Raw genomic sequence first — 10,000 nt, 5'->3', positions numbered from 1 at the left:
TTTGCAAACGCCGAGAATGTAGCCTCAAAAAGTGCAACATTCAGCCGTTTTCTGTCCTGTTTATTGTCGTCGACTCGTTATTTGGTACAAGCTAGAAACTGATAATGTTTGGAGAGCATGAGGTGTTTGTGGAGTCAAGTGTTCGTGGTTACCACGGATAATTCTAATATTCCACTGTTTGTGTCGGAGTTATCATGACGTGTGAAATCGGAGAGAACAATGACCACGAGAAATGTGCTGTTGCTGTAAAGGATGAATCTGGCCAAATTGTGGGCCATGTGCCTATTGAGCTTTCAAAGCTTATCTGCAAGTTTATTCGTGACTGTGGAGAGGTTGAGGTTGAGTGTATTGGACATTGTTATGATGTGGGTCAAGGGAAAAGGCTTGAGATTCCAGTAGACTATAGGCTTATTGGAAATCAACAGTATTTGAAGAGACTAATAAAGAAGCTAAACACCGAAGATCTGGGCCTCAATATCAGTGACATAAGGAAATGTTTATAGTAACTGGGCATCAACGGCTTCAATGTTTTTTAGCCTGGAACTTAGTTGACAGAACAACTGCTTCCGACATATGAAAAGATATTTCAAGTCCTTTTTTATATGTACTGTAGGCTCTTAAATTTAGTTCTTTTCCATGGGATAGTCCCTATAATTTAGTACTTTTGGGAATCTTTTACTCAATTTAAGAATTCCTACACTGTATTTTAGGGGTTTTAAAAATGAGTATACAACATCCCTTACCCAATGGTCAAGCACTAAACTTAAGTGATCACTTTTTACAGTGTTATGTTGTTCAGACTGCATTAGTGTGGTAATCTTCTTGTTGCTGTGTAAATTTACATAATGTCTCTAATAATGAACTCTTTTTTATTAGAAAATATCATTTTTACAGTAAGCTGCACTGCAGCTGTGATGTACTAATATGGTTTTAGAAAATAAGAACCTGTGTTCAGTTTTTAGGCTGAATAGGTCCTTGTTTATAGGGGGTATAAAATCCTAATCTTAGGCTAACAGGTTCTCAATTTTCAGGTTCTTAGTTGCGGGTTTTTCAGGGTTGCCATGGTCAGGGAAAAGTCAGGGAAAAGCAAAAATTTTTCAAGGTCAGGGAAAAGTCATGGAATTTTGAAAAAGGTCAGGGAAAATCTCAGCTCTTGTCAAACTCAGGGAATTTTGTTTTCAGGTTTTGTGAAGGTAATGAAGACATTTTTATTTGCAAAATGAAGGTGTAGTCCATCGAGTTATGCGTTCAAATGCTGGGTTTTTCGGTCAGTGGCTTTCGTTGTGAATGCCTTCTTCCAAATAAGGAAGAACCAGTGTTTTCCTTCGGCCATTTTTATTGAAACGTGGTGGAACGTGGTGTAGTCTGTCAAACACTGTTTTCATTGTAAAGAGATTGCAAATGAAGAGAAGAATATTGATGGTTTGCCGAAGAAACTGAAGCTAATGTAAAAGTGGATTTAGCTTGTTTCATAATTCGCCTAATGCAAGGTCAGTGAAAAGTCAGGGAATTTTTTGGGTTCTAATGAGTGGCAACCCTATTTTTACTCTATCTTGGATAAACTGCCTGCCTAGTTTACCTGCCAAAAAAAATCCAACAAGACCGATATTAGAGTTCTGCTTCCATGAACCTCTGGGCAAAATAAATTACATGCTAATTATCTGATACACAATCGTGATGTAGTAGTTATATAAGGCCAGGTCAAAATCGACCTTACCTTACTTGTTTGGGATCCCTGCCTGCATAGCTAATTGCCATCTGTAAACGTGGTCTGCGTGAACAACAGCAGTACGCTTGCAAGGATCTCCTTCACATATAATTCTTTTTTCATAATTTCAAGACAAGAATTGAGGTTGCACTCTTTGATACTCTTGCTCAAGAAGGGATGCTTGCTTCGTGGCTTTGCCTTCTTTCCTTAAGCAAGTCTTTCCATGGCAGTGTAACTTTCATCATTGTCCCAGCATTTTTGAGCAAAGGCTAGACGAGCAATGCGATTTGTCTCCAGAACCATCTGGCAGTAATGAGGTCTGCATTTCCTGCATCCCAGTTTTTGTTTACAAGCTGGGCCAGCGCGCATCTCAAAAGTGCAGTTGGGCACCTGCGGTAGCTCCATGTTCAGCCAGCAGTATTGATATGAAATTCAGGTTTAAAATGGTGGCCAGTGTAAAAATTATAAATGAAGCCACGAAGATCCTACATCCTCTGCGTTATGATGTTGAAAACGAAGTTGAGGAAAACCTAATGAGATTATTCCAGAAGCATCAAAATAGCAGAATTCGATCGAAAGAGTATGAAATTCGGTCACTGAAGTTGGGTTGATCATTGCTGGAGAAATAACCATCTTGCTGAAAAAGTTGCATAGGCGACTCAGTTCCCGGAATAAAGCCCATAATCCTTGGACTGTCCAAGTTAGAAGGGATTTGCTAGTGCAAATATTTGCTTTTCTTCTGCATATGGTAAAGAAGCCAAAGTCGACTTACGGTGTCACCCATTCGGAAAGCAGATTGCTGGATATCATTGTTTACACTGAAGAGAATCAAGTGGTTAGAGATTTATCTCGACTTTGCGACGTTAACCGCGAAGCAATCATGGAATATTTTTTCAAAGACATTTCAGGGTCCCAGGAAAGGAAATGCAAGGGCTGGTTGTGAGTGCCCAAAAGCCATTTACCTTGTCTTGCTCTACGAAAGGGTCATCCGTTGTAATTAATTGCTACTACAAGTTTATAAATGCATATGGATATATTTTTGAAAATTGAAATACTAATAGACTGACACTTCATTTCTCACTTCTTCTTTTAATGAGTAATCTGCTAGAACTTATGACCCAATATTTTTTTGTTTATAATTAAGTATAAGCAAAAACATGTTTCCCACAACACGATGCATTTTTATTTGCTATCTGTTACAACTTTTGGTTCGTTTCTTTAAAAAAATTATGAAATGGGTCCCCCCAAATAAATAAATGTTTGTTTATTGGGGCAGTTTTCAGCTAAGTATCGAAAGCAATCAACAACAACAACTTTCATTGTACTCAAAATCCCTGATGCATCCCTGATGCCCTCCATGATCAGTTTGGTTTTGGTTTCTCTATGGTTTGAGATTGCCTGAGTAGTCTAATTTCTAAGTGAATAGTTTGGTTTTGGTTTGAAAACACTAAATTGAAAACCACTCTAAATAAACAAATAAATCAATAAACAAATGTTTCCCACAACACATTTGAGCCACCTGCATTTATGGCATAGTGCTATGCAAGCCTACTTCTAGCCCTGCATGTGATTAAATATTTCTGTTTTTTGTTAAACTATGTCCTGGTGTCACCTAACATCTGCAGTAAAACGTTTCCCAGCTCAACACTCTGTTGGGTAAATTTCATAATTGGATCACCACAGAATGTACATTTTCATCAGTGGGACTAGCTTTTTCTATATTGCAGTAGCAAAACCTTGGGTCGGAAAACACCCTGTATGGGATATATGTACTAAGGTCGAACCCTTGTTCAGAAAGCCACACTAACATTACAAACTCATGCTTGAAAATGTCATACCAGCGCCTTTTATAAAATGTATTTTGGCTTAGTTTTTTCAAAGCAAAATGTTTTGCCTCCCTCCCTTCCATTGTTACGATACCAAGCCCTTGCCCATATTTCTCATGTATCTCTTTAGTGTGGGCAGAAATGATGTGTCCAATTGTCCACATAGTAGGATTTACAGAAGTAGGGAGAAACAATGCATTCACCCGATAATATTCACGAGCACTAATGCTCAGTTTTGTAAACTGTTCTGAAGAGTGAGACGCAATCCCTTAGTCTCAGTCCAAGGTATGCAAAAATCAGAACTGTTTTCCTTTGTTGGTGAGAATCATTTTCACTACTAAGCCATTTAATCAATCTCATAAAATTGTAGCAAAGTAGCCTAGAATCTTTTCTGGTAAATCTATACTGGAGATCCTGACCCTTACCCTTACCCTGTGTTTCGTCGTACCATTTCTTTACCTTTCTTGCCAAACTTTTTGCCTTTACTTCAAACTTAGCGCAGTTACAACTCTAGAGACAATGCTATCATTTGGAATGTCTGCAAACTTTTTGCAGCAGTCTGAAAGATTTGATTTTCCAACTGCCTCTTTCAGAACCCCCTTAACGAAATACTTCCACGCATTTTTCTTAATATGTAAAGGCTCCACATGGTCGAGACCAGTCAATTTCCCAATTAAAGGTACAAATTTTTGTCGACTATTCTTACGTGCAATAAATTCTGTGACTTTGCTTCGAAATTGTTTCTCCTTAAGTTGTGAAGTTTATAGGCTGACTCTGTACCAGAGAGAACTGCCGTAGTATCATCAGCATATTGTAATAATTTGGTGTCTTGTTTATCAATAACAATTCCTTTTATTTCCTCGTTTTCCCTAATGGCAATTGCTAAGATCTCAACAGCTAAAAGAAAGAGATAAGGAGACACGTGTATGGTTAAAGTATTCTGGAGACAGGACATTATTTTTATCACACAGCTTTGAATATTTTTATAAAAAGTACTTATCCATCACTTAAATTCATGGCCAAAATTGAAGGCGCCTAGACAGTTAAACAAAAGTTCCACTCTAAAGTGTCAAACACTTTACGAAAATCAATAAAAATCATCAAACCAGGTATATTGTCTTTTTCTGTGAAATCCATGATGTCAAGAATCGATCTTATAGTCTCTCCAATATAGTGATCATTGATGTAACCAGTTTGATTACTGTGAATAATATAGGGTAAAACATTTTTGTGTGGCTTACACGAAGTGTAATCCACTCAATGCCATGGCCCAAGATATTTATTCCTGGATTTGTCACGGTGAACAGAGTGGTTGTCACGTGGTTTCCTATCGTCGAAGATAGGCCCCAGTCTACGCTTGGCTAAGCTACATAAACTTCTAAGCTTCAGAAAGCGGCCATTTTGTCGGTGTAACACAGCGCGTTGTCGAAGATCGTTTTTTATCTGGTTATTCGTTCTTCTTTTCTGCTTGGATTTTACACACCAGCTTTCCTACAGTCGGCTTGTCTTCTAGTAAGTTCGGATTACAGCGAGGAGTTGTGCTCTCACAGGGCAACATTTCAATTCACGGTCTGGACCTTTGGTACAGGAAGCGCCACATTAAAAACTTACGAGTCATAATTTATTGACTCTCGCAAGCCAACATTTAAAGGCTTGAAACTGCTCAGCAAACCTGGTGAGAATACCTGAGAATATCTGAAAGTTTCTGAAAGTATTTGAAAGGCTCTGAAGTTACTTGCTGTTGTTGTTGAATCGAATTGGACGAACCATCCACACACATTTGTCAAGAGTCTGCTAGCCCACGATTTCGTCAGAAGTAAGTAATATGGGAATCTCTGTTGAACATTACCGATCAAGAATCGGCTCTCATGACAATTTTCTTAAAACAATAGATGCTTTGTCGCGTTTCAAGGATCGTTTTTGGAATATAATGCTAATGATGCTTTACATGAATGTCTTTTATTTACCAACATTAAAACAAGTTGTTGGACAATACAAAATATGGAATGAAGTAGTGTTTTGGTTTACCCAATTTGTGTACTACACTTGCTCACAATGTTTGTTTTGGACCTTTTTGTACGGTAGATTAGCACTTTGCATGATGCCAAGTTCATCTATTCATTTCATGTTTCCACATAGCTTCCATGATCAGGCTACTATAATATTAATTCTTGTGTTGAAAACTTCAAAGATTCTGATATTTAAAGTCATAGGATACCATCATGAACTTCGCTGTACATTGAACTCTGTTGTTTTTTAGTTATCTTTCTGTTTGTTGTTCCTGAAATCTATTATGATGACACTCTGGGTGTGTTCTTTTGGGGTGATCCGGATCATGATGAGTGATCCAAGATTACTCACATGGTTCATCAAAGGAACTGACGAATCCGTGACCACAGAGGATTCATCAGTTCCTTTGATGCACCATTATTCACCACTTCTCTTGGATCACTGATCCTGATCCTGATAACCCCAAAGAAATGCACCCTCTATCTCTATTGAACTTTTTGTTAAAACCTCCAGGTAAAATTGTTAATCTTATTGGGTTAAAAATTATTAGCAACATTTGATTCATTAAAATATTGCTTGTGTTTAGATATTGTTATGCATCTATCTTTTTTTCCCGAATTCTTCCATTTGCAACCCCATAGCCACTTACATCAACTAAATTTTTGTGTTTCTTTATTGAAAATTCAGCATTATGATACTTTACGTGCATATATAGTCAAAAATTAGTCGTACATTCAAACCAAATTAAGCTCCCAATGTGGTTTCTAGCGAAGGTTTCATTATTTCCTGTATGTCCCAGCCCTTCTGCAAAGTTTTGTGCTCCTGCGCTAGTACACGAAATGCCAAAAAACATTCATACGAAATGCTTCCCAGGAGTTGATTTCACATCACTTGCCCTGGACAAACTCAGAACTCAATTTCACTTGGTTACGTAAATCATGACTGAATCTGTCAGCTCACTATAAGACATGATACTGACATTTTTTCAGTTTCTTAAATCCTCAGGTTACATGTGCAACCTCTGTTGTCAAAATGACACCTCCATAAAACTTTACCCAATAACCCTCATCTTGAAAATAAGCATTTCAGGACGGTTGTATGTCAATTATCTTATTTTATTGAGTGAGAGGAACAAAATGTTTTCTTTTTTCTTTTCTTTTTTTTTTTTCAGATTTTTTTATTAATAAATTTCTAGAGAGGAGAGAGGAACAATATTGAAAACTAACCGTAATCAGATTTGAGCTCTACTAATACAAACTCAATGACAAAACAGATCCTTTTAATTTGTAACCTTCTCCATCAAAGCAGCTCAATTTCGTAAGCCACACATGTACGTATTGCGGACCTATTTTTAATTCTTGAAGCAATCACTTCTGATATTATTTTAGCGTCGACGTTGACCAGAGAGATGGGTCTCCCATTTTCTATTAGTGTGCGATCTTTCCCTTGTTTTTCTATTAAAGTAATGACAGCTTGCCTTTGGGAATTAGATATTTCTTCCTTTACGAAGGACTCATTAACACAATGAACGGTTGACAAATAAGATCCCAACAGTTTTTGTTGAATTCAATTGGGATTCCATCACTTCCTGGAGACTTTCTAAAATCCTTTTAGATTCTTCTATGGTGATCTGGCCTTCACAGGATAATTTTTGTTCTTCAGATAATTGAGGTATTGTTTAGAAAAGACTTGATAGAATCTGTCTACCGCTTTGTTTTGTACAAGTTGTAATAAAAGTCTTTTTGTTCAAAAAGTATTTGGTATGGATATGGTTTTATAGCGCCCCTAATTACCAATTTGCTGATGTGTTTTTTAACATGATTTCTCTTTTCTAAGTTCAAAAAGTACTTAGTGCTTTTTTCTCGGTGCTCATGCCAGCAAGCTCTTGCACGTACAATAATTCCATTTGTTTTCTCTTTAATCTCATTTAACCGAGATCTGTTGTAATAACTTGGATCTTTTTCAAAACGCCGGGTAGCTTCCTTCGCGAACCCTTACGCCCCCCTCATATAAAGTTTGTCGGGTTCTGCTTTTCTAAAATATACCTTCATACCGTTTCTCTTTGCTTCCTTTAAGTTTGAATTTGTTTTCATTGGCGCTCAATAATTTTATGGGCTAATCTTCCAGGACTTTAATATCGGGGTCTCGCAGGTGAAACGAAGCTCTCAATACCATGTCGCAATCCTGGTAATGCAGAAATCTTGCTATAATCGGTCGTGTTTTTCCAGAAACGGGTTTTCTAAAATGATGTACTCTTTGCAATTCAAATTTCTTTTCCGGATCTTCAAATCCAAGGCCATTCTTCAGAAATTCAAGTAACAGTTTGCGTGTATTTATTCCCTCACTAACTTCTGATACGCCCTGTGTTTCTTTTTCAGCCAGACCAAAGAATTGCAAATTCTCTCTACGGCTGTAGGCTTCGGCATAAAGCTGATTCGTATGTAGGTCTGCTTTAGCAGCTTCAAGATACTTCATCTTCAATTTTATGTCCTCCACTTCTTTATTAAACCATTTTAAACCTTCATCCATCTGCTACAGTTTAGTATCAGTACCACGTGCATCAGCTTTCAACTTTTATATGTTGCCTTCCACAATGGCCATCTTTGAACACAGGTTACTCAAAGTAGTTTCAATGCTGTCTAGCTTATTTATCGTGATTAATATTTCGTCAAGCTTCTCTGTCATCTTATCGGTCATTTCTAATTCTTGCTTGAGTGGGTGAGACTTTTAACTACTTCTTTGAAGACTTCTTGGACTTCACCTTCGTTTTCTTTGTACTGTTTGTTTCGGAGTCGATTATCTGATGGAGAACTTGATTCAGGACCGCTAGAATCACTTTGTTGTGTTGATGTGCGGTTTAGAGTAATAGTTTTCTTTTGGGTGAGGGCAATCTTATCCATAGACGGGCGACCTTTACCTTGTAATTAGCTAACAAGTGCAGAGCTCTTACGGACACGTCTGTACTGCCATCTTGTCCGCACTATTTAATTCATCAGAAATTATCATTGGACAGGGCTAGAACTGAACTGTTTCTTATGCCAATCAACAGAAATCAAAAGGAAAATATTTATTGTTAACCAGGGTTCCCATGTTGTAGCTGAGGTCTTGACAACTGTGTGGGAAATGAATACGGGTCAAGAAAAACTGGATCATGCCAAGAAATCTGGTATTGAAATGCTGGAAGAAGCATCACAAGGAGAATTTGCACCTACAATCTCGCACGAAACCTGTCTAGACAAAGCGACATTTTTGGTAGACCAACAACTTATCCAAATGTTGCTTTTAAAAGCCGCCCTATCCCCTCCCCTTAAACTCCAATGTTTATTTATTTTGGTCAGAAATATGCTGTAGAACAAATGACAATACTCAGCAACATTTACTGAGGGGGGAGGGGAGTGGGAAGGAGAGAGGAAGTAGGGGTGTGTAAAAATGACGGTGAATTTGTGTCACTGTCTCAACAGTTTCAGATCGTATATGATTGCATAATGTAAAGAAATAGCATTAGCTCTGTTGTTTTTAAAACCAGGACAATTTTTGGACAGTTCAGTAAGTGTGAGCCGAGAAATAATTTTGTGAGAAAAAATCGCTAATTAACCTCATTAGTGATGTTAACTGTTGCTATAGGTAGGTAGATAAGTACTTTATTAAATACATTGCAGCGAAAGCTGAATTGTGTATTTTCGTAATGGTAATAATTTATACTTAGAATTGTAATAAAAAGTAATAATTATAATAGCTAAGAATCCTAAAAATTGTTTACAATTCTGCATGAGGCCATAAAATGCTGTTCTTAAATCTATTTGTTTTGCAACGCGGCAAAATTAAAGTGTGCGTGTGCCTTAATTATAGTTGCTCTTATAAAGAGGCGACAGCTTTCTCAACTTGTGTTTCGGGTCGCTCATTATGCTTTCAAATGTGCATGTGCAAATGTTGCGGTGATGCTCTGCAACCTTTGGTAAACTCATAAGCGCTAAAGCTTGCTGATGTTCTATACCAGGACTTATGATTCGCATTGCTCTTTTCTGAACACGTTCCAATTCTTGCGAAAGGTAGGCTGGTAGCATGTGATGGAATACTGGCACAGCATAGTCAATGACAGAGCACACGCATGTAATGTAAAAAAGGCATAGGTCTTCCTGTGAAACATGAGCTCTTTAGTTGAACAAGAAAATAGAGCATCTTAGCTGCCTTTTTAATAATTTCCATGATGTACGCATTCGATGTTAACTGAGAAAATGTGATGTCATATTTCTTGCTATTACCATGGTAGACGGTGCTCAAATGGTAGACAGTTGGGAAATGGAATACAAGATATGTACACGATTTGTAACATTTGTTGTTGTATAGAATTGACTAGAAACGATAAAGTTGAAATGTGCCTTTGTAGAAAGGTAAGATTTTCAGGTTTAACGCCATCGTTGCAGATGATGTCGCACAATAAATGGTATTGCGTTTC

General features: G+C 37.5%; 1 pseudogene; it reads right to left on the bottom strand.

Moving 5' to 3' along the window:
- Positions 1 to 3,303: 3,303 nt before the first annotated feature.
- On the bottom strand, positions 3,304 to 8,073 carry LOC138040002 (uncharacterized; annotated as a pseudogene).
- Positions 8,074 to 10,000: the final 1,927 nt, after the last annotated feature.

This window comes from Montipora capricornis, chromosome 3 (genome assembly GCF_036669925.1).
Source record: "Montipora capricornis isolate CH-2021 chromosome 3, ASM3666992v2, whole genome shotgun sequence".
NCBI lineage: Eukaryota > Metazoa > Cnidaria > Anthozoa > Scleractinia > Acroporidae > Montipora > Montipora capricornis.
The sequence above is the reverse complement of the archived record's forward strand: the minus strand, read 5'-3'. Positions and strand labels throughout refer to the sequence as shown.